Here is a 25797-nt window from a genome sequence, read left to right as displayed (position 1 = left end):
ATTATGACTTCTGGCATTCAGAAAGTGTCTTCATGGATTTCCACAATGTATTTGTTATAAACTAGCAGCCTGTACAATAACCTAAACCTGTATCTCCATGTGTATGATGCCCAAACAGGAGCAATTTGATTAAATATATTCCTCCGTGATGTGATCCTCAAGCATCATAAATGACTGTATGAACGGCCATCAGCAGCGGTAGGTTGGCGTCCGTCAACCTCATTAGGAGAACAGGCATTGTCAGAAGAGATGACACCTTGACTGCGTTACATTAAGGAAGCGAGCCAGTCAGACAAAACAAAAGGTTCCTTCATGATTGTGGTTAAAAAGCAAAGTTTTCCCCCCTAAAAATGCAGGAAAAGGCCTGCAGAGTTTTGATTATCCAGTCAGCAGTGAAGAGAGCGAAGCGAAAAAAGAATCCGCAGAGTCTGATTTGACGGCAAACGGCGGCCCGAGATGAGCTGTTTGCGATAAGATCAAGCAGAAGATGCTCAGATATGTGTGTTACTTTAGAGAGCGGGCTAGAGAGAGAAAAAGAGAGAGAGAGAGAGAGAGAGAGAGAGAGAGAGAGAGAGAGAGAGAGAGAGAGAGACTAGACTACGACAGAAAGAGAAAGAGGCTATTGTTGACACTGAGAAGTCTCGGGAAGAGAGAAATATGAGGAAATTAAGTTTGTCAGATGTGTAACCACTCTTTTTTTATCCTTCCTTTCTTCTGGCAGACCAACCTGTTACTATGGCAACAACACACTCCATATGTGTGCATACAAATACATATCCGCCAGTGATTACTCTTAATAAATGCCCCTTCCACAAAGCAAGATCTCGTCATGGGGAAAAATCAAATATATATTTGAAAGTCAAATGCACAATATCTGTATTTTCTGTATTTCTATAAATGCGTATGAGCATCTGCACTCTTTCACACACACACTCAACGCTTCCCTTTGCTGCCTCACTACATGCTGAAGTAAAACCCCTTAACAAGCAGCAGCTGCCGGTTGGCCAGTCATTACACGGCGTGCTGCCAAATTTTGTTCAAACCCACAGACGTTGATGTACAGTATGATTCAGGGGCATCAGCAGCATTTGATAGGCAGTTTATGTGGGTGGTCTGGGGGTCCTCCCCCAGTAAATTTTGAATTAAGTAGACGTCAACCCTAACCCCAACTGTAACCCCAACCCCAACCATAAACCTAACACAATTTTTTTCACACTTCTTATATCTCGGGAACGGAGGGTTGTAGACTTACCGTTCCGGAGATACAGCAAGAATAAAAAAAGGAATTAACCCTAACCCCAACCCTAACCCCAACCCTAAACCCAACCCTAACCCTAACAACAACAACCCTAAATCAAACCCCATTTTTTCACATTTCTGCTTATATCTTAAACATAAAACTGAAAGTGCATTGTTAATTTAAACCAGGCTTTTCCCCCAGCTACTTAAATTATCCATGCCTCCCATTTCTTTCTCGTCTCCACCACCTTTTTTCGTTTCAACATTTTTTCTTTTTCTCTGTTTAACTTCAGAGGGAAGTCAGTGACCCGGCCAAGGGTCAGGCTGAGCCAATCAGATTGAACAAAGTGAAGCAGTCCAAATTGGGAGGGGCTGTTTGCAAATGTGGTGGGGTCCAAATTATTATTTTTTTAAAGTTTGTGGGGTCCCGATTCCCTCTCAATATATGGTGGCGACGCCAATGGTATGATTAGGGATCCAAAGGTTTCCACGGATACCAGATGTGTTTAAAGAGGTATGCCAGGAGTGTTCTTTGCTGGATGTAAACCTCCAAAGATTGCAGAAAAAAATGGAAATGTGGGCGATTTCGAGGTCTGAATGAGCCCACGGAATGGATTCAGATGGTTTCACGGTCAACCTTAACCGGAGAAAATAGGTGGAAAACCTGATGTTATTGGGTGAAAGATTAAGTTCCTCGCTCATGATTAAAGGACTTGATGGGGTGGCAACAACAATCTGAGTCCTCAGACACGAATGCCAAGCCTCTTCATTGGTTGGGGATTCCAGGCGGCACCAATTGCCCCACATTGGACTCGTGCGGAGGCTCTCCATCCGAGCTTAACGGTTCGATAACGCCGAAAGCACACCTGGGACCTGTAGCTATACGTCTTCATGCTCATCAGCGGCCCAGCTGCAGGAAGTGCTTACTGTCCGCTCTGACCTTTCTAGAGCGGCGAGTTAAAGGAGGCGGGGCCGGGGTTGAAGGCAGCGCGGCTGGCGGGTCTCTGGGGGGAAACAACAACTCGGCACGCAGCAGCGTATTGAATGTGTCAAGAATGAGCCAATCCAACCGCCGTCTCTTCCTCCCCACAACTACCTTTGACTCGTCCTCATACTCTGTCTCCCTCTCAAAAACAATATTGCACAGCTTTATTTAGAGGTGTATGAAATAAAGTCCTCTCTGGTTAAAGTCAGTGGAAGAGAGTGGGTTATGTAAGAAGGAAGAATAATTATTTATCATGTTCATTTCCTCGTGACACTGCAGGAATGCTTGAGGGTCCCCAGGATTCAATTTGAGCTTGTGTTTTGACGGCTCGTACACATGTGGCTTGTTTTCCCTCTAAGAAATACCATGAAAATATCTTCTTCATTGTCATTATTTCTGTCTTTTCCACCTTATTAGATGCATTCAAAACCACTGCCTGAAAATACCGAAGGGACGACACACAATGTCGGCGAGTAAATGATGTTTAATCTGTTGTAATGGGACCACGAATGCCTATTTTATTAAATGGATTTACACTTACGTTGTTTTACATTATGCATATAAGGGCATTTAATTTTGTCTGATTTGTACACAACTTATATTCAGAACTTAATCAGATAGTGTAAGAACATTCTGAAGGTGCATCTTCTTTACTACACACAAGAGTAGCAACAATGCAACATACTGTAAAAGTCTTAAGCTTGAATACGACAATGTTCAACTAGGAAGGTTTGACATGGTTCTATGATGAAGCCTAATGCTTTAATAATCTGTCAGTGAGTCGTCTTATTATGCAGATTATATACACACACATGTGTATCATTTACTGTGAGAATAAATGTGTTTAGTGTGTCATCAAGTGTTTGACAATGCAAATGTTGACATTTTCATTTCATCTAATTTGTCATTAAATGAAATGAAAATGTCCAATTAGACGAAATGAAAATGTTGGCATTTCTCATTAAATAGCCCATCATTTAAATGCTGTTATATTGTAACACTGGCCAAACCTCACAGAGACTCATTTGCCAAGTTTCCATCCAAATAAAAACAAATCACTCATTTACAATTACTGGCAGTAGAAAATGCAGATGAATGGACTTTTTACATCCACGATTCTCATCACAATATTGGGAGTTGGGTGAATGAAACTCCTAATCGTGGCCCTTTGGTGCCTCAAACTTTCCACTTCTATGCCATTAAAAGAAGAGGCAGTGTCAGTCAGAAACTATGCAGAAAAAAACATGAATATATTATAACAGTGAATAAATAGAGGATTCTATTTTTTAAGGCTTGTTGGTTGAGTCGCTCATTGCAAACCCACAGCGTCAATAATTGCCATGTTGGGTTGTCCTGTTCCCGTCAGTGACAGGCTGAAAACAACAATAACAAGCCGGTGACTGCATCAGAGCCAAACAGCAGCGCGGCCTTTTCTATGGAGAATATGTGGTTGTTGCGTGGGAACCACAGATTAAGACCAGGGATGTCCATGAGCACAGTGTGCTACACCTGTACACCATTTCCATATAGATTGCCTGTCTATCGTTTCCATTTGGATATTTCAGGACAGGCTGATGGAATCGACTGTGAAAGGAGAGGAGTATTCATGGGGCTGCTGTATATGTGATATGAGAAATGGGAGTAAAACAAAATACATTCACACTACCTGGAGAATATAGAAAACAAAATACTGTGTAATTTTGACTAAGGCAAAACAGCACAAATACTTAGCAGAATAATTTTAACTTGAGATTTGAGAAGATTGTTTCAAAAGAAGATAAAATATTAATGTTTTCATTTCACAATAGGAAACCACTTTGTCTCTATTTCGTTTGTGCTCTAATGTAAAGGTGACTCCACCTGCCACCATGTACTACTACTGTCAATATTACTACTAATACTACTGTTAATATTACTACTACTACTACTACTACTACTACTACTGTTAATATGACTACTATTACTGTTAATATGACTACTTCTACTGTTAATATTACTACTACTATTGTCAGTATTACTACTAATACTACTGTTAATATTACTACTACTGTCAATATTATTACTACTACTACTGTCAATATTACTACTAATACTACTGTTAATATTACTACTACTACTACTACTACTACTACTACTGTTAATATGACTACTACTACTGTTAATATGACTACTTCTACTGTTAATATTACTACTACTATTGTCAATATTACTACTAATACTACTGTTAATATTACTACTACTGTCAATATTATTACTACCACTACTGTCAATATTACTACTACTGTCAATATTACTACTATTACTAGTACTACTACTACTACTACTGTTAATATGACTACTACTAGGCCTACTGTTAATATTACTACTACTACTATTGTCAATATTACTACTACAGCTGTTAATATTACTATTACTGCTATGAATATACTACTTCTACTGTTAACATTACCACTACTGCTATTAATATACTACTACTACAGGTACTCCTACTACTACCAACACCTAATGCAGATGGAAGCTAAGAGCCTGGTTTTCTAGAGAGTTCTTCCTAAAAGTCTGTTTTTCTCGTGATGCTCGGACTCTGAAATTCATTGACTAAAATCACGAGCGTGTTCTCGTCCTGCTTGTCCTGAACTGTTGTTGATACGACATTTCTCTCACTAGAATATGAAGCTCCTCCCACAACACATCTTTTATGTCTTGTTTTCCCACAGATATAGCGCCCGACCTCTGCTCGGCTTCATCCGGGAAAATAAAACACGTTGGTCCAATGCCCCATTCACAAGAGGTCACCTTGCACCCAGCACCAAGAACCTCGTTAAGGGTCCGGCATTGACCCTCAATTATTGCATACATTAATTCCATTCCATTTTCTCCTCGCACACACACACACACACACACACACACACACACACCGCATCAATGGCTCGCTGATTGTTTCTTTTGTGCTAAAATCAATCAGAGCACAAGGTTTATTTGCAGCTTCCCCTAAATACGCACTCAGTTAACGTAATTGGAGTTTGCTAATGAATAGCGCGGCGGCTGTCACATGTGAGGAAATACACGTTGACCATCCGTTCAGCATCCGCAGTAAAACAGGCTTTGCTGGACTTAAACTCAATGTCAACCAGGAAAAACAGAGCGACCTTGATTCCAGTTTGTACTTAATCTCTATTTCATGCCACTCGAGCCTCTGTTGGGAGGATAGTGAGCGGCTTCAAGTCCACCAAAGCAGAGACAAGTGTGAGTAAGCATGATGTGTCCAAGGTTGGAAACGAAAACACTTTCAGCTCTTAAAAGCTCATCTTTCTCCTCTCTCTGATTCACATCTCTGTTTGACAGTCAAGAGGAAGACAGTCCAAAAAAAAAAAAAAAGAAATGATGAGAGGGAGACATTCAGGTGGATGTACCCGGCTGCCAAATACTTCAGAGTAAATGGATCAAATTCTTATCTTGGAGGTCGGATAATAGTTAGCTCTCTCGGGGTCGCTCCTCAGCGAGACGCTCGGAGATAATTGGCCTTTCTCCGTCTAATGAAGAAACAAACCGATGGGAGAATGACTTGTAGGCGCACATACAAATTAACACACAGCCCGTTCACCCAGCGGTAGTTTTCAAAGGTTGAAAAAAGAAATAAATGTTTTTTAATTTGTTAACTTTGAGTCGACATTACCAGAAAACACTATTTTGCTTTGTGTGTAAAAACACAATTTGAATTCTCGTTATCATCTCCTTATTTGTCGTTAGCTTTAATGACAGATTATGAAAGGCTTTTTTTCCCGCCTTTTCCCGGAACACAAAGAGGAGCCAATGTAATCAACGTAATTATTCATTTGAAAGGAGATAACAGAAGCAGCAGAACTTTATTATAACCCGACACAATGCAGTGTCATTTTACACTATTTACCAATAAGAACATAAATGCTGCTTATTATTCCTGCTGTGTTTGAGCAAAGAGAAATAACAATGGAATGGTTACGCCGCGGCAGAGAGCTGCGATGTCCACAGGGACGAACAAGACAAGTTGATTTGCAGATAGAAAAAAAAGTCACTTAAAGGTCACCGCTACACTGCCCCTCTGCAGAGAACACACCTGGGGAACGTTGCTAACAAACTGGAGAGATGTTGGGAGGAACGGCAGGAAGACCTTGGATGGATGGACGGACTGCCAGTTTAAAAAATAATGTTTTTAAAGAAACTTTGTTGCTTATAGAGATGCTATTATGAAATATAGCAATTTATAAATATGTCTCCTTTCTTGTTGGAGACTAAGGAGCTGAAAGGTCACCTGCCACCGTACAAGAGTAATATCGTTAATTATGAGTCTCATTTTAAATCACTAATGCATCATACAAAGAGTATAGATATGTTGATTCAATATAAAATGTTGTCTCATACAGGAATCTGGAGTTCAGGTCCAATCACAGGTTTCAAATTAATCTACTAACCCCAACCATAATGTGTTTGCCATAACCATGATCTTTCACTAGCATCATTTCCATGTGGATACATTGTAGAAAAAAAAAGTTGTCAATGATGTTTTATTCAAATTTTTCAATATTTATATTTTTGTCTGGTGATAGGGTTGAATCAGCATTTTGAGATACGAATGCTAATAAGAGCATAAATGGACATGGGTCGGCAAATATCTGTATTTCTGAAGGTTAAGAAATACTTGAGAAACACTTCTGACAAAAGTCCACCATGTTTGTAGTTCTATATTTTCCAAAAGTTGATAATAATGGATTTGGTCTGGTACGAATCCAGTTGATTGAGTGAGGTCAAACTACAACTCAAGTTTCATGGTTCCCAGATGATGCATCCATTTGTTCACCATTGGCCTATTTTATTCAGATCTTTTATCTATATGTATCTTATTTCACATAGTGGTGTGTACATAATAGCTAAATGTTTGTTTTTACTCTTGTTCAGTTTTCTTGTCCTTGATTTTTGGAGGATTTCCTTTTCTTTGTGAAAACAACGAAAAGCAACAAATAAAGCGGATTCTGATTCGTTTACTTGAGAGTGAGCAGTAAATTGAGATTTCCGACACCTTTTTTTTTTGCATCTGTAAAAATCATTGCGGAATTGTTAGCATGAAGTTACGATGACAAATTAGGGGCATTGTAAGTAAAAAAAACCAGACAAAAACAAGAGAGAAAAATACTCAAAGAAAAATAGCAAAACAAAAAAAAAGTTGCAAATTTGGTTTTGAAGATTATAAATTTCAGATTGACATTTGCATACAGGTGTGTATATTTTGATGGAGGCCTTCTAGGACATTATTTCTTATGACTTATTTTTTTGCTTTTCGCTCCAAACACAAGCAACAGGTAATAAACTCTTGCATTTAAAAGGTACACACACTCGTCGTGTTTCCCCTTTTCCATCTCAGCCTCACGTGTACGCTAAATACTCACTCGACTGCGGCGAGGAAGAGGAGGCCTACTTATGTAAGGTGATGGGCGGAGACACAAACCACTGAGCATTCATCTTTCCGATCCCAATTTGTCACGGGAAGAGGGAGGGAGAAAGGGCAGCGCCGGCAGCAGACTGCAGAGTGAATGGCTGAGAGGAAGTGATGGAGGATGTGCACGGCTGTGACGAGCCGACTGGTTGAGTCAGAAACGGCAGCTGTTGGTTCTAATTACCAAACTGTTACGGCGACAGAGGAACTTTGGGCAGCTGGGAAGAGGGAAAGAAAGAGTCTCTGAGGAATAGATGGAGCGCAAGATATCCATTAATCACATTAAGTCCTCCTTACAAAAACTCGTCCGAGTCTTAAAGGAACAAAAAAAAAAAAGGCCAGATTTCGACATAAAGCTCGCTGACCCATGCAGTGCAGCTTCTTGTAGTTCCTTAAAGGACGATGCATCAATTTCATATCGATATGATTCCACACATGAGTACACTTTGGCCCCGGGGGGGCTGCAGATCAGGAAGCAGCTCTGGAGGGGGGAGGGGCTTCAGTGGGGAGTGTTGGCGGCTGATAAGGTGACACGTCGCGGTCGCCCTCGGGAGCTTCCTCTTCTCCTTATGCACACACTCACAAAAACACACCCACACACACACTCGATGTTCCCCCCGCTTATCTCCCCCTCCTCCCCCCATCCTCTCCAACAGCACAATCGCTCCCTTCCTCTTTATCTCCTCACAGTCGTTTATTTGGGAGCTGGAATCGGAGCGGCTGACATGCTGTGGCTGTGGAGGTGCGTAGCAGGAAAGGAGGGGAGGGGGAGCTTTTTCACAGGTGAGGTCAAAGCCAGGTGTTTGTGAGAGGTGAGGTCAGAGAGAAAAGAAGTGGATGAGAGAGGATGCAGACTTGTATTATCGCCCACTCGGTGCTCTGCTGTGCTTTTTTTGCGCCTAAAAAAAAAGAAGAGAAAAAGCTTTTCAGGGACGAGGTGAAAGTACTGAGGCAGAGGGAAAATGAGGATAACAGGAAGAACAGAACTGGAAGATTTGACTTCCCCCGACACTGTAATACTATACAGGGAACAATGGCACCATGCTGAATCTTCCTGTGGGTCCACACGGGGGGGCAAAGAGGTGGAATTGGTTTATAAAAAGTAATATACGAGAGGCTGAATCGAGAGAGAGTTGGGCTTTCTCCAGGAAATACAACCCAGATTCATATTAGTTGGCGCCCCCCCTCTATTTGGATTATAATTTTGGGCAGACCCACCTCCCTAAGGCAGCTTTAGAGGCCAGATGAGATCTCACACTTCTGTCATGAGCTGACAGAAGGTTACAAGAAGGGCCTGGAGAAGCTATTAGAGGCTAGTGTGCTTCATGAAATCAGGGCAGCTGTCCTCCAGGATCTGCCTCGTCAAAGTGATCTTGAGTTTTATTTTTAATCCTGCACAGATAATTTGACTTTTGGCTACTTTTTCGCCCAGTTTGCCTAAAGGTGATATTGACGTTCTGAGATATGACTTGACCTGAAAAAGATGAGAAGACCCTATGGCACATAATCCCCTGTAATACCACAACATGACATTTCCATCTTTCTGCATATTAAACATGTTTCTCTACTGTTTCCAAGCTTTGTGCTAAGCTAAGCTAACCAGGAGACAACTTAAAACTTAATAAGACGTGTACAAACATAACTCGTTCAGCAGAAAACAGAAGAAGCATATTTCCCAAATATGTAAAAATGTTCCTTAAAGAGACATGATTTTGGCATCTCATTTTTGTCTCAAGATGATGAAAGTAATGTTGGGGATCAGGTGGGAGAAAGTAAACTTTAAACATTTAAATAATTCATGCAAATTAGCCTTAAAAGAGGGGAACTCAAACGGTACAATAGTCTCTGTAGCGCCCACAAGCATAGCTATGACTAAATAACTTGATGGGTTTTCTGAAATTAGAGAAGATCAAATGCACAGTGGGGGGGTCACAAATCCGATAAGCCATGGGACCATATGTCTTTTCACTAAATTCTAATTTTCCACCTAATTGTGCCAAAGCTTAAACACAGCTCTGAGTGGTGTTTTATTTTGGGCAAATGTCCTTTTTTACGTTGAAAATTAAACTTATTATCTGGAAGAGCATTGTACATCATATTACAATCTTTGCAGTGTTTGCCAAGTCATTATTTTTTCTGGTTTTCTCCTTTATGTGTCAGCACTTGGTGGGACATTTTTTTTTTCTTCATGCAAATGTACTCTTTATTCTTTTGTGGAACTGTCTCTTTCGTGCATATTAAATTGTCTCGCCGTCTGACATCGTGGTTTACGAAGTGAAAAGTAGAAATGCCACTTCTTAATGAGGCTTCTCTGGGAACTTCTCTTTTGGGCACCAAAGGGAAGCGGCCTTCTTTCTTCTGAAACACCATATCTTCCTCTAAAGCGTGGTTTTGGTGCTCTGGTCCCCTTCGGTGAATCACTAGAGAGCCATTCTGCTCATCTGCTCCGTTTGAACCTCATTTCAAGGGCACAGCATTTGGGCATTCACTATCTTTGTGTTTATTTTTTTCATGAGCAGCATGGCGGGATCATTAGAAGCCGTCTGTGAGTGATTACGTATGAGAGCAAGAGGTCACTGAGAGGGATGTTACACCAAGGTTAGCCTTTTAGTTTTTACTTTCTATAATTCAGAAAAGTGGCACCGGAGGGCTGCATTTAAAAAAAATAAATGATTGAAGAGTCTATTTGATAATTAGATGTCTGTGAGAGTTGGAATAGCAGATTAGATATAAAATAAGGATGAGCTGTCGCCTGTGATTTGTTTGATGGCTTTAAAATGGCGTATTAATCATGGTGTTATGCAGTAGAGAGAGGGACGTACGGAGCATATCAAACAACAAGAAGCGAATATACAGCGTCTGTGTTAAGCAATACATTATCAATAGTTTGTTTGCAGATCAGGTCAACGGATCTACAGTGGTGTGCACAAAATATGCATAGTGTGCAATTTTGCGTTGGCTCCTCGCATTATTCAATTTAGTGGGAAGATAATCATTTTTTTGCAGGAACAGTAGGTTCAGATCTTCAAAATTGCTTTTCTTAAAGGGATAGTCCTCCTAAAACACGGCGCTCTCAATTGTTTCGCTGGAACAGCAAATATTTAAAGCGCTGTTAAAATCAAATGACAAGATTTAGATCAAGACAAAGTGTGGAGTTCCAACCTTTAAAAACACAGACGAGGAATGTGGCACATCTCCCGTAATGTATGCGTATGACATTTTGCATTCCTCGCTTTATTCGTCTTTGTGACACTCTCGCTGCGAGATTCTGAGAAAAGGAGCTCAGATAATTTGATTGTCCCTTTATGAATTAAACATCCACCGGGGAATAACGAGCTGTTTTCAGAACCGGCCCTTTAAGATGCACAAAAAAGTCATGATATAACGATATACACACGCTTAATGCACACATCGTGTGAAGAATATGTTCACCATTTCCATATTTGTGCTTTACTTTTGCAACCTTGAAAGAAGTATTACTTTTATGGTAATGTATGTGTGTCACTCAAACACACACACACACTATACGTTGTGACTGACAGCCGAGAGGATATGAAGGAAGTGTGCCTTTTTTCCCCCTTGTTACTCCTGCAGGGTGGAAGGAGGGAATGATGAAAGGAGAGTCATGTACCTGTGGGAGGTCAATATCGACACAACCCCGGCTCGGAAAATGACTGGCCCCCAGGACGGGAGCTGTTGTTCGGGGAGAAGCCAGATTGAGTACATGGCAGCACTGTAACTGTAATGCTGTTCCAAGCCCCGAAGGCTTTCGGTCGCCGCCATCGCTCCTCCGAGGAATCCCTGCTGAAGGTGCTCCGCTGTACAGGGCAGCCGAGGTGGACGTGTGATATCTGTCGACAGAGTCGGACACAGACAACGGTTTAAAGCTCCAAGCTTAAATAATGATAACAAAAAAAACCTCTTGCATCCGTGTTGCAGGTTTTTTTTTTTCTGGTCAGAACTGGCATCAGGCAACCGCAGTGCATGATGGTCTGAAGGAAGCAGATCGGAATTCAAACCCCGAGGAACACAAGACAAAGCACCTAAAGCCAGTCATGCTCTTCCATATGTGTATGCAAACTGTGATGTTGTGGCTGGCTGTACCTGCTGCCATGGACTACTACTGTTGATACTACCTCTTCTGTTAATACCACCACTACTGTTAATGCTACTACTACTATACTACTACCAACACCAAATGCAGTTGGAACCCAAGGGCCTGGGCTGCACCAGATTTCTGCCTGAAAGCCTATTAAGGCAGTTTTTTCTGGCCACTGTCGCTGTTACTCTGCCCCTGGGTGATGTTGGGACTTTGAAATTGTATTGACTCTGGAAATCTTGAGCGTATTCTAGTCCTGCTCAATGTGTTAAGTGTCCTGAGATGACTTCTGTTGTGATATGACAATATAAATAAAATTAAATTGAATTAATCAACATAAAAATGAAAAAGGGCTTTTCAACACCACAAAAACGCAGTAACAAAGAGGTCAACCCACAAGCTTCTTTATCAGAAAAAAAACACTTGTTCACAGTCATACAGTATTTCTGAACAACTATTTGACACATGCAGGAGAAAATGTGAAGATTTTGAAAAGATCTTCCGGTAAACCTCTATAATGTCTAAAATTATGTTTTTTTCTCTTGCAGAAAGAAATCCACAAAAGGTATTTCTGCAGCATGTTATCAATCCGCCGACACAAAACCTGCAATCAGACTTCACAACAGTGACAAAGACTTCCTGAAAGAACAGAACAGAATGCTGTGCTTCACTCTATTGTCACAATGTGGACCTGCATTTCCATGACAATATGTCAATATGTCATATCTCAGAAAACAAAGCAACATTTCCCGAAAAAACACAACAACATTTCGGGTAAACACGTCATTCAGAACACTCGACATTTCTGACAAAAAAACCCCCACAACATTTCAGAAAACGAAACCTTATTTCAGAAAACACAATGACATTTCAGAAAACAGAAGTCCTTCTGTTAGTCCCATCCAATCAGCGAGGACGACTCATCGTCCAATAAACCTTTTTATGCTTCTGAGTCTCGTTCTCTCGTTTGCTGTTGTGTTTTCTGAAATGTCAGCGGATTATCTGAAATGTCGCGTTCTCTGAAAATGTTTTGTTTCTCTGAAAATTTGTGAAACAACATGACATTCTGTAAAACGCCCGAGGGCTACACCTCAGTATATTTCATCTACTCTGCAGGGTGTCTTTCTGATCTGATCCACACACACACACACACACACACACACACACACACACACACACACACACACACACACACACACACACACACACACACACACACACACACACACACACACACACAGAGGATCCAGCAGGAACGGGTCAGCCTGAAAGTGGATGCTGCTGTTTTTTCCTCTCGTAGCTCTACACTATCCGAGCATGCATCGTGTGCACAGAGAGAGAAATCAATTAGTCCACAGGATGATGCTGCACACACACACACACACACACACACACACACACACACACACACACACACACACACACACACACACACACACACACACACACTTAGTGAAAACACAAAGAAATGTCCAACATGCTTCAGAAATAGATTTCAACTTCAGAAGAAGAGATGATGGAGGCCACACTGAAATGTCACTATGAGTGTTTCTTTTGTCCGTAATGGCCGTGAAGGGAAGGTCCGTTTCTCCTCCACACCTACACACATTTCTACGGTTCTTACTGTATGTTGACATCCGCGATATCGATCGAGCTGACAGTGGGAGAGCGATCTGTAGGAGAGTTCTGTTGATGAACAAAAGGCAGCAACATATGAAGAAAAACATGGCTGTAAATGTCAAAAGAGAATCCGGGAGTTTGGATCTGCGTCCGTGTGTCGTGGTGTTAGACGCTTCTTTTCTCCTGTGTGCCCACAGTATGCATGGAATGCAAACATTGGTTTGTTTTTTTGTGTTTAGCTCTGCGTGTGTGTGTTTCTAGCCTGAATTCATGAATTCAGAATGAACGCTGGAGGCCACCCACCCGGCGCCTTCAAGTTAGTGCAACTCCACAGCAGAGAGAATGTTTACCCACACAAATAAAAAGCTGGAATTCACTCGAGTCGAGCCGAACAATTTGTGCTGAAATAATCGATCACGTGTATTAACATGAAGCGGGGCTAATCTATATTACGTATGTGGCGCCCAAAGACTTACAGATATGCAATCGATGCGGTCGGCATGACATCATGAATAAAACACTTGCAACCCAAAACAGAAAAGCAGACTGAAGCAGACTCATTACAGCGAGTTCACGTACCCGAAGACATCTCAAAGTTTGAATCCACGCTGCATTATCGTGGCGTAGGAAAAATATTGGGCTTTACGATGCTATAATGGAGGCTATCACGATGATCCCGTCTCCAGTGGCTTTAGATTAATCTGTTAATAGAGGAAGCGCCATTATACGGTCATAATCCCGAATCAAATTAAGACGCATTTGGGGATTATTTTGTCCTCCGTTCTGCTCCCTGTAACCTTCGTTTCCACCGTCACAGCGTGATAATAGAGTCGAACAATGCAGAAACACGGCTTTTCACAAAATTGCCTCTATTGCTCAGTTGGCATGAATTGTATGAACTCCCTCCCTTTTTTTATGAAACTATGTGATCACCAGTTTACCTTCTTTTAAAAGAGGTTCACCCTCAGTTCTAGATGGGGCTCTATCAACTCTAGACATTATTCTCAAAGGATATCGTTGAAGCCTCGCTCTCTGTCACTGTATTAAAAAAACAAGAATGACAGCTAACAACATTATTATATTGACATTCTGAAAGACAAATAAAGTTTCCACAATTAAAAGGTTCTCTCTGGACAGTAGAGGGTCTCATTCATCCATAATCCTTTTCAAATGTTTTGTTTTTATTATTTTCCATTGCAATCGTCATAGTCATGCAATATAGTATTTACACTTTGACACATTTTTTATTATTATTGTTATTTTGTAATTTGTATATATGTTTGGTTTTGTTGCAGTTAAATTCGCTGTTTTTAATTAAATTAAAAATGTTTTTATGTCCTACAGCTTGAAACCCTTGTTTAATAAAACATACACCACCAAAAAAAACAAAAAAAACAATGTAATAAGTGCTAAGTGAAAGAACTATGAATTTTTGCGGGACAGTAGCAAAACATTGAATATCTTAATAAAAAAGACAGGCATAAAGCCAGGTGGATGATGTGAACGGTCATGTGTGTGTGACGACGAGTGAGCGTGCACCTCTGTGTCTGTCCACGGCTAAAGTCACATTCTGCAGAGGCAAACTGCATCATATTTTGGGTGACCAGTTATGGCTGCATGCTCAAAGACCTCTTATAGTTGCAATGACTCATACATTCTCCAAACACCTCTTTATTGCCTCTTTTTATACGGCCATGCTGACTCATCACTCACTACTCTGAACCAGGAACCGGCCAGGAGGGGGCGCTATAGTGGCAAAGCAGTCTCAGAGATCTCCATCCACCTCAAGTCTTGGGGCGCGACCTTGGGCAGGTGCTTCAAGGTGATTTGTTTAAAGGCTACCTTTTTGCCTTTAAACTGGGTCATGGACTTCCATTTGGATTAAAGAAAGTCTTCCCAATGTGTTTTGAGATGATAGTACTCTTCAGTTTCAGTAATTATTTTATAGCTTTAAAGCTTTTGTGTGCGTATCCTCCACACAAACACACACTGACCAAACTCAATTTCCCTACGCCCATTATCTATAATTGAAAAACAAACAAAAGCAATATTACTTCTTCATGGACAACAACAAAAAAAATACATATATTTCTTTGGTCCAAATTGCTGTGAGGTTAAACACATCCATGCATCGATTACAACTGCCTGAGGAGTTTGGGGGCACACACAGTGTAAACAGACAATCATGGGCAGAGTATACTCAGGTAATTTGCAAAAAAAAAAAAAGCTATTTGTCACGGTGCAAAGGCTGCAGAGAGTTTGGTTTCTGAGTGAAGGGGGACCGGGAGAAACCGGTTACCGACTCACAAGAAAGGGGGAATTTACTTAAGGTAGAAACGCAGACAGAGAATGTGATAAAGCGATTCACTTATCAGCCGTACGCTATATGTAAATAGCGATTAGCCACCTTTCAAGAGTGCGTGCTAGCATTTAGACACATGGCCCCCGGTGGTGTTTTATGCAGAGTTGACTCGGGTCAATATGCTGTCTCGCACTCCTTCTTCTTCCTCCCGTACGTCCAGGGGGGTTGCTGATTGGCTCGCTAATGAATCCTCCTCATGTGAGCATGGGTGCACCTACACATGCAAGGCAGGATAACAAAGAGATTAACCCTCTGCATGAAGAAAGCTCTAAACTGCGGGGGCGAAGCCAGAACAGGCTTCCAACTGTTTTTTGAAAAGCGGATACATCTGCGATAATTATCAAGTTAACAAGTAGCTGCTAATTCTCCCTCAATCAGCGGCGTACGTACATAGCATATAATTATGAGTGAGCCAGATAATGAGGACGTTGGTGAGCTGGAGCTAAAATCCGAAGTACGACCGAGGACCGAGTGTTTTTCTCTGTATTTGAACTATAATTGCTAAAGCAAAGAATGGGAGGAACTGGATGAAACCAAAGCTTTCACAATAAGGGGAACTTGAACATGTGTACAAAGTTTCATGTGAAACAGAAATGGATTCAGAGATTTAAAAACAACAATGTGCTTCCACCCACCATCCATGCTGCTTCACCTTCAAAACCTCTACCTCTGATCAAATGAGCCGTCTGTTTTTATTATTATTCTTATAAAGGAATTCAATGGGTGTAGTTTGTAGAGAAAGGTCAGCGGTACTGCATAGCAGGCTGAGTCTTACTCTCGGAGTGGGACATAAATCAAAGGTGTCACTATAGTTGCTCAGTACTGATCTGTGTGAACAAACTCTTTGAGGAATCCTCCCCTCCCCCTGTTTTAGTGGCTCGTGTTGTTTGTCCTGCTCCTTATACTTTACAAATTCCTGCTGTATAATCCCGAGAGGTATCCCTTTGATACCCGCGGTGATCAGGAGAATGATAAGCTGTGTGACATTCAATGCTTGAGCAGCATCTCAAGTAGCAAAAAAAAAAAAAGATTCCAGGCTTGTGAATGGAATGTGAGATATAAGCTGAACGGGACATTTTGGCTGTGACATCCTTCATTGTGAAGTCTAAATGGGGGTCAATTGGTAATTTCTTTTTTTTTTTTGTAATAAAAATATGATGATTGGATGGAAAACCGCTGAAACGCTGAGTACTGATTTTTCATTAATACCTGCCACTGCCGTCACTCGCGGACTAATCTCTCCGAGACTCACATTTTTATTAATAGGGTCTCATTTTATGAAATACTGGAATGAAATGACGTGTATTCATAGTCTCTAATCATGGCTTCTCCCCCCCCACCCAAAAAAAGGTCTGCAGGGGAATTTAAAAAATACCACATTAAATTGAAATTGGATTACCTTTTAGCTTTCATGTGCTTTTTCCATGCATTTCATTGAACTTTCCTCTCCGATGAAACAGATGAGAGACATCAAAATATGTCAAATTAGAAGTTTATTTTTCCAAACAAATAACTAAGAGAAGGCAATTAAGTAACTATCTGTCCATCGGACACTTTTGTACTGAGTTGCCGATAGACAGTTACTTAAATGGGGTAAAAAAAAAGTAATTTAATTAAGTTTCTCCAAGGCTACAGCAATCCTCGATTACTGAATGCAGTCGTTCTGTAAAAGCCATTTCTTCCTGTTTGAATAGATCAGATTTCTGCCTGCTGTAATTGTGTCAGACCCGCTTTGTATCGAGAAACTACGATGCTGATGGAGTCTTTTCTCTACAAAGAAAGTTGCCGTTTCTCTATGGATCGTGGTGGCGAGCCTCCAAGCTAATTAAAAGATTATTGTTAGTACAGTAGATCAACAGAGCGTACGCTTTGTTGTCCGTTACAGACGGGGTTAATAACCAAAAAAAAACAAACATAAAAGAAGTTGGTTTAATATCCAAAACAACACATAATCTGGTCCAACCAGATCCCCAGCTCCGTGGTCTCCTCTTTGCCCGTTCACTCGGCTCGCTGTCGCCTGAAAACGACTTCCAAATCAATTAACTTTGAGAAACACAATGAGGCCTGAGGTGCAGCCAAAGCAGTGGAATTGATGATGAGAGGCGGACAGGCAATTTGCCACTTGTGTGGACTTTAATAGTGCAGTGTAATGTTTAGATGGGGGGGTAAATTAGAGAGGAGGGGCAAACTCTCTGCATTCAATACTAATTTACTGCCCAATCAAGGTATATTTCATATGATTATGTTGCTCTTCATATACAGGTATACACATGGACACAGTTACCATGGAGACTGAGTAAACCACAAAAGCTATAGTAGCCTTAATAGAAAATGGTGCAAAAACTGCTAAACATATCTGGGAGTGGAAAAACGAACATAATGTGCTTATATTTATAATATAAGCATGCAGCCTTGATAGTCATAGAAATAGTATTTCTGTAAATGTTTCCACCTTCTTTCATTATATTGCTCGAACACATTCATAAATGCTCGAGATTTTATTCTTGGTCTTCTAAGCAGACATGCGCTAATTCGGTGATAAGCACATTACATTTCCAATAATCTTCACAATAAAGTTATATTTGCTCCTTCCTCTTCCACCATGACATATTTGTAACCTTGTTTCATCGAAGAACAGCCGCTAATAAAGCTCTGCTAATTTGGTGATGAACATATTTTCCAATAAAATTGTGATCTAAAAGCTTTTCTTTTTCTTTTATTAAACATTATATAACACCTCTGAAATAGTAAATAAAAAGTAATTGCATATTTTGGTGTATTATTTGCTTAAACAGAACAAAAGTGAACCCAGAGTTTAGTAACTAGAATAAATAAGGTATTTTAAAACGGTGAGCTCAACCAAATGACCAGGAATCATTTTAACCATTTCCCCGGTTTATTACATTTATTCTTAAGGAATGCTTCCTTTCTTTTCCTGGTACATCCAGCCAGCTATATCCTGAAGCTTAACTCTGTAAAAATGTGTTTTTCTCCAAGAGTAATGGTTGTTCTGGTTGTTTCTTGACAGATGATGTTAATGTCGACGATTCGTTTCTTTTACTTTATTAAACAGTGTACGTTTTTGTCTTTTTGAGAAAATGTCTTTCAATAGTTTTCCCAGCAATGTAAAAGTATATTCAGGTTGCCAATCTTTCTTATTGTGGAGAGATAAATTGCAACCTGAACCTATTTGGACAGGTCCTTAACTGCAACGGGAGGGATCTCTTCCACCTATTTAAGCATTCTTCTGCCTTCTTGCTTCAGTACTCTAAAAGCACAATTAAATGAGGGATGGTTCACGTCATGTGAAGAGTGCCACTGATCACTAATATTTTTTATTTTTGTTCTGAACAAGTCTAACCACACAAATTTCCCCTCAGGCACAATACATTTGACTCTCTAATCCAATCTCTCCTCCATGTTCTCACAAATCATAATCTGTACACAAAAACAAATTATTTAAATGAAGTCTTGGTGCTACAGAGCTTGGACTTGAAAAGCTGTTGTTCTGATAAAGCCACGTTACACTACCTGCACCAAAGGAATGATAAGACAAAGTTGCCATATATATTTCGTTCAGGAGATAGTCAACACCAAATAAGTCTAAAAGAAGAGTAAATATTGGAGTTAATTATCATTGGCTGGACAGAAATATGACAAACCAATTCAGTGATAATGTGGCTTCATGCTAATTTTGTCAAATATTGACGTCAAGCCGGCTGATTGAGCAACTATTTGCTAATGTTAGACATTTTGACTTCATGGGGTAATAATGTGTCAATGTCAAGCAGTCAAACAATTAATTAGTAATTAGTTGAAGCAGATGGAAATGAGTCAAAATATGACAAACATCCCATGCGGTAGCCATTTAAATGATTGTATTGAGAAGCTTATACTGTAATATAAATCACCTGTTAACATTGTGTTTTATTAAAGTTCATTTTATTGTCCTTATTAGGTGCCGCAAGACCTCAAATATAATATTTTAGAGGAAGTATTCATCACCATAAACCTTCCAGATAACTAAAAGCTTACACACTGCATATTGCAGAGGGTTAGCTATACAAGCTGTTGCATCCACCCACACATATAATATATGACTACAGCTTAGACTGACAAGGTAATAAACTGGCATTATAAAAAAATAAAAAAAAAAAAAAATGTTCCGGTTAGCATTTGAACAAAGAGCAGGGTTATAAAACACAGCACGGTCCGCACGGCGACATATGGTATATTCATGCATGCACACAGCGCCGTAAAACTCCAAACCATAAAACACAGCGCTGCGGGAATAATCTGCTGTTTGGCTCGTGGCGACGTTTGTGACATTTGTTAACACGGAAAAAGTCACTTTTGCAACATTAGGATTATTTACCATCCCGCCTGTACAGGAAGGTGAAAACGTCTCCGTCCCGGCCTCCTAGGCTTGTCTTTGTTTCTCCCATTAATTACAGCTACAGGTGAAAGCACCTGTGTAACAGCCGAGGACATCTGTACAAACCCATTGACTCGCCGGTTTCTGTCTGACATTAACACACACACACTCACACCTCGGAGGGTGCGGAGGGATGTAGAGAAACGGCATTCGCTAGGCTAGAATGGCAGGTCATTAACCGAACCAGTGAAACATGCAACCAGACTCTGCTGTTCTAACCTGCCTTAAAAGGAGCAGACAGCAGCGTTATCACACACTCCATCGCCCAACCTTGCCAGGACACACGGGGATGTGGGGACCACGTGTGTGTGTGTGTGTGTGTGTGTGTGTGTGTGTGTGTGTGTGTGTGTGTGTGTGTGTGTGTGTGTTTGCCAGCGCATGCCTGAAGGTTGGCCGTAAGGCACACACGTTCTTACCTTGGTTACCTTCAGGTGCGATGCCTCTCCGCGTTGTGACCTTCGTGCTGCGGATGAAAACCATTAAAGTGGAGAATCGCCGTGATTACAGATGAAAAGGGATTTAGCCTTGTTCATTTTCAGAACCGTTGCCAATTAATGTTCACGGACACGAGCGTGATGGCTGACATTGTTGTCGTATGGATGCGCCTTGGTAACGAAACAATATCTTCAAAGCTGTGTTGGGAATCGATGGCGTTGTCTTTGTTTTCAGGACGCCGGCTGGTGCAGATCTGAAGCATGCGTTGATTGGGAAGGAAGCGGTGAACACTGATGATGCCCATTTAATTGGCTGATGGGTGTTCAAAACGCACAGTCCTCATTCTCTGCAAAAAGATGCATTCTTCAGTTCACGTACTGCTATTTTTCTTTTACAATAACCGCACTCAGCTCCATCTAAGCACAAGGATGCTCTGTATACATGAAGACAGACTGCTTAAGCATTGGCTGAACGGAAACTCCAATAACTCTTTAAATGCAAAACAGGTCATTTATTTTTGTATTCAAACATCTTCTTTTAGATTTTAGATCCAGTTTGATGTTTACAATCAAACTCAAGAAGAGTTGAAACGTTTTAAATGGTTTTACGCCCTTTTTTGTTGCCATAAAAGAAACTTGAATTATTGCAAGGTTTTAAAGATCTTTTTAAATGAGCTCACTTTTTATAAGCAATGTTTAAACCCAACACCGATCTTCCTCGGGGACAGAGTCATGATACAAATGATGCCAATAAAAGCACAAGAGGGCTCCAATTCCAGCGTATGCTTTATTTTCTATAAAATATTCATTTTTATATTATCCAGCACTAAAGCCGTTCAAGTAGATCTTCTTTGATGAATGGGTATGGAACTGTAAACGCCTTTCACCGTTGCTGTCCATGGTGCTGAAATCGTATCTTACTATATCACCATCATATTAACACAGTAAGCACATAACTATGCTAATATTATTTACTTCAGAATTTGCATCCACGCCTCTGAAATGTGCAAATGTGCACCGTGTTATGCATGCAGGTCAGCGTTAAAGAACAGGACCGCATTCCAGTAAACAGTTCGAGCTTCATTAATACCGATTAAAGGATGTGTGATGAAGGAGAGAGAAAGTGAAAAAGAATAAATAAGAAAGAAAGTTGTGAAGAAGCCAACAAATGGAGGGTTGAAAGCTGTCAACAAGCAATACGCGCAGCTTTGATGGTGTTGGTTTCACCATTCGGGATGAATTATTCTCCCTTTTGCTTGAGAAGACTTTGAGAAAAATGATATTTTGGTTGTAGTTATGGAGACAAGGCAGTGGAAAATTGGTATTTTCAAGTTACAAGAAGAGTTGTAGAGCCGCACAGCCAGCACTCGCTTATGGATAAGTTGTTGTTTTTTCTTCTAAACTATTTTCAGCAAACATTTAAGAACAGAGAATTCAATAAATCAAACAGTGACCTTTTCTCAAAGGCAGTTTGGCTGGTTTGGATGGTTTTATTCTCACTCTGAATCATCACAATACAAAAATGCTATGGAAAACATGTGGGATAAAACAGATTGTTTTTCATACAAAATGACCAACTACACATAAGGATTAATGTTAATTCAGTCCACTTTATCCAATAAAATAGCCGTAAAATTGGCTTGTTAAACATTAATTTGCTCAAATACTCAATAATACAAAGGTAAGTACCGGTAGGTGAAAAGAACATTGTGACAATATATATAAACATATACATATATGTAAACGCATTGTGTAGATTAAAATATTGAAGAAATCCAGGAAAATTGGTTGAAAAAGGAGGATGAAAAAAATGCTCCCAGGGACCTTGCTGTATGGGCTTTTCATTTTATTTCTCTCTGTTACACACACACACACACACACACACACACACACACACTGGCAGCCACAGCTGTCATGAAGCTTTGGTTTCACCCCGGTCGACTCTGTGCTTTCGTGCCATTGTGTGCCCCATTTCAATTTCAGTCCGCCCCGCGGTGGATACAAGCCATTTTCGAAACTGCTGAGTGCATCAAACTTTTCTGCATGAGTACCGAGGAAGAAAAATCAGCTCATCGAAAAAAAAAAAGAAAAAAAAAAGGCTCTCTGGGGGGGATTCCAGACAGGCCGGGACAAGACGATTGGTCAATCCACACCTCGAGCAGGTGTCACACTAGTGTTGGATGGTTGGTCTCCGCGGGGCGTCTCTGCAGTTTACGCTCGGTAAATTGCTCTATTAAGAACAACAGGGATGAGTCATTTCAATTCCACAGTAATTGCAGTGCATGGAGGTGGTGCAAAAGAAGATAATAGATTAGATGATCCAGTCAATCATGATGCTTAATGACCTCTTTAGCAGCTTTGTTTGTTCTTTAATTAATATTTCATAGCTTTTTAGCCACGCTAGCCGCATGACTGCACTGATCGCAATGTTTCTTTAGACCAGAAAATATCTCCATGGCGATTGTCTTGATGATATTACATGCAGACCTTCAAGACTTGTACTTGAGCGCCACCACCAGGTCAAAAGCGGAATATTTCTCAGGCAGATTAGCACTTATTTTGGCACGGACATTCATGGTTTCCAGATGGTGCATCTGGAAGACGATCTCCCGATTTCTGACTATTTTTTGGGGGTGAAATGTCTCAACAACTATTGGACGGATTGCCATGAAATTACAAGTACAGACATGCATGTTCCCCTGAGGATAGACTGGAATAACTTTGGTGGTCCTTTCCTTTTCATCTATATACATTTTGTGCCATAACCATGTAAAAGGTGTCTTATATGACATTTGCAAATTATTCTAACTTAATGGACCCTGTACTCAGCTGTACTTTGTGTTACTGCTAGTTGGTAAGGGCTAACATGCTAATACACTTAAGTTAGATGAACATGATGAACTGTACGCCAGCTCAACAACACTTATTTTGGCACCGACATTCAGGGTTTCCAGATGGTGCATCTGGAAGACGATCTCTCGATTTCTGACTATTTTTGGGGGTGAAATGTGTCTTATATGACAAATGAACTTCATGGGCGACCTTGTACTTTGGTCTGTGACTAAATATCAGCCTCAGCTGTACTTTGTGTTGTTGCTAGTTGGTAAGGGCTAACATGCTAATACGCTTAACGTATGCCAGCTCAACACCAGTGTGTTAGCGGTTTCATTATGCGTCAGTTAGAATTCTTTACTTTAATATCTATACGTGTAAAAGGATATTTTTCTTTCTCTCTTTGTGTCTCAAACCGTTTATAATAACGTTCACCCGGCAGCAGCTGTTTGCAAAGCAAATATCGCTCTCAATCACTTTTCCATTTTAATCAATTCAGCTGCTGAGACTGTTACCGCAGATTTGCTATTTCACCGATGTTTGCTTTCCACCCCTCCCCTGTCAGCTCCCATCACCAGCGTAGATCACCTATCCTACCCCCAGCTGCTCCATGATTATATTTTCAACCACACCCCTCCCACAGGCTCACACTGCAAACACATAAGCTCTTCCTTTCCCCGCGCCTATCTTAGATTTTGATTTGGGTTTCGGCCAGGGCCATGTTTGCTCTCTTCCTTGTGCTTCGCAGGCAATACGGGGGAAAAGAGCAGGAGGGTTGATTATTGTTTGAGAGATACGTGTGTTTGTGTGTGTGTGGGAAGAGAGAGTTGCAGAGATCACAAGGATTTATTTCATAGACAGAACCGCCTGATGGGAAATGTGGTGTTCAGCTCTTCTGTGTCTGACAGGAGGGTTCACTAAACCACTGCGCTGCTCCAAACTGAAGGAGGTGAAAAGACTCATGTATCCACTCACAACATTTCTCTTGCTCCCCATCTAGCAGGTCCCCCTACTGGTGCACCGGACCTGCTCGGCTGTCAGATATCACTAACGTTGCAGGTTGTTTTCATGTCTTTCAGGGCAGCTTTGGATTTCCGTTTATGTGAGTTGGGTGGGAAAGAGAACTGATGTAAAGATGGAGGCGAACCTGAAACAGAACGAAGTGAGGATTCTAAAAAATAATTTCGCGTGCTTGAATGCGTCAACAAAGTGGTGAAATTGTTTCAAGAAAACAACTTCAGCCAAATTGAAATTTGAGTTTTCAGACTGTTGCAGTCATTTTAAAATGTCCACTTTCATTCAAATGATTTTTCTGAAAAGAGTAACTGTATTAAAGCCACCAAGCAAACCTGTTTTCTTTCCTCTTTTCTTCCCTAAACAATGACCTTTGTGTGGACCCTGCCAACTCCAGAACCAATCACACGGGGAGGGGGGGTCAGGCGTCTGAGCCTGTGCGTCCACCAGAGTGCCGTTGCCCTTTTCCACCTGCTATTGCACTTCCATTTGAAGAGGCTGATTGTTGTGGCCGTGCCCAGGGGTTTCGGCGGAGGAGACGTTCTCAGACGTGCCCTTCTGCTCATTTTACGGCCCACGGATCGCGGCGCCGTCGATCGGACGCTTGTGCTGACTTAAATCGGACGCTACCTCCTATTTTGTGAACCGAAGCACCGAAGTGGAACCATTGTTTATCTGGGATGGCTAAGTGAAGCAGCAGAATAATAAACATAAACCTGAAGCTTCTTGAGACAAACATATTCAGAAACTTCTTCTGGTTCCACTATTTGTCCTGGGAGTCGTGTGCTTATCTGGGAGAGAGATAGAGGAAGAGATAAAGGTGTCGGGACATTGCTTCAAGCGGGGAAAAACAAAGAGAAAAAGAAAAAACACAAACAAAAAATGCTCCCAGCCTAATTACTGTGACTGCTGCGACATAAAAGAAAGCAGAATTGGTTCCCATCCTTGTGGTTATCTCTTATGAAGATGGATGCCAAGATTTACTGAGAGGATAGCCAACGTCTCTGCACCGGTGGAGATGAAGAAGAAAAGGCAGGAAAAGAGGAGGAAGGAAGGATGACGAAGAGAAAACAAAGGTTTACCGGCGGTTTCCGCTGCGGGAGCTCTGTGGAGTGTGTTTTTGAAGCTTTGTGAGACTCCAGAAGTCTTTGGAACATGCTAGATTTAAATATGATCTGGGAGCGCTTGTTACCCCTCGTGGTAAAGGATGTCCTCAGACACACCGCGGAGAGACAGACAGAGGAAGATAAAGAAGAAGAGGAGCGAAGTGAAAGATTAGAGCGGAGGAAATGGGGGGAAAAAAATCTTTG

General features: G+C 41.0%; 1 protein-coding gene across 1 annotated transcript in view; it reads right to left on the bottom strand.

Annotated features, from left to right (window-relative positions):
* Nucleotides 1-13798, bottom strand: part of rhov (ras homolog family member V) — a 142498-nt gene extending 128700 nt beyond the window's left edge. Inside the window, exon 1 of the mRNA XM_084031336.1 lies at nt 13795-13798. The gene's annotated coding sequence lies outside the window, so the exon portion shown is untranslated. The remainder of the gene's footprint in view (nt 1-13794) is intronic.
* Nucleotides 13799-25797: the final 11999 nt, after the last annotated feature.

Source organism: Eutrigla gurnardus (assembly GCF_963514095.1).
Source record: "Eutrigla gurnardus genome assembly, chromosome: 16".
Taxonomy (NCBI): domain Eukaryota; kingdom Metazoa; phylum Chordata; class Actinopteri; order Perciformes; family Triglidae; genus Eutrigla; species Eutrigla gurnardus.
The sequence above is the reverse complement of the archived record's forward strand: the minus strand, read 5'-3'. Positions and strand labels throughout refer to the sequence as shown.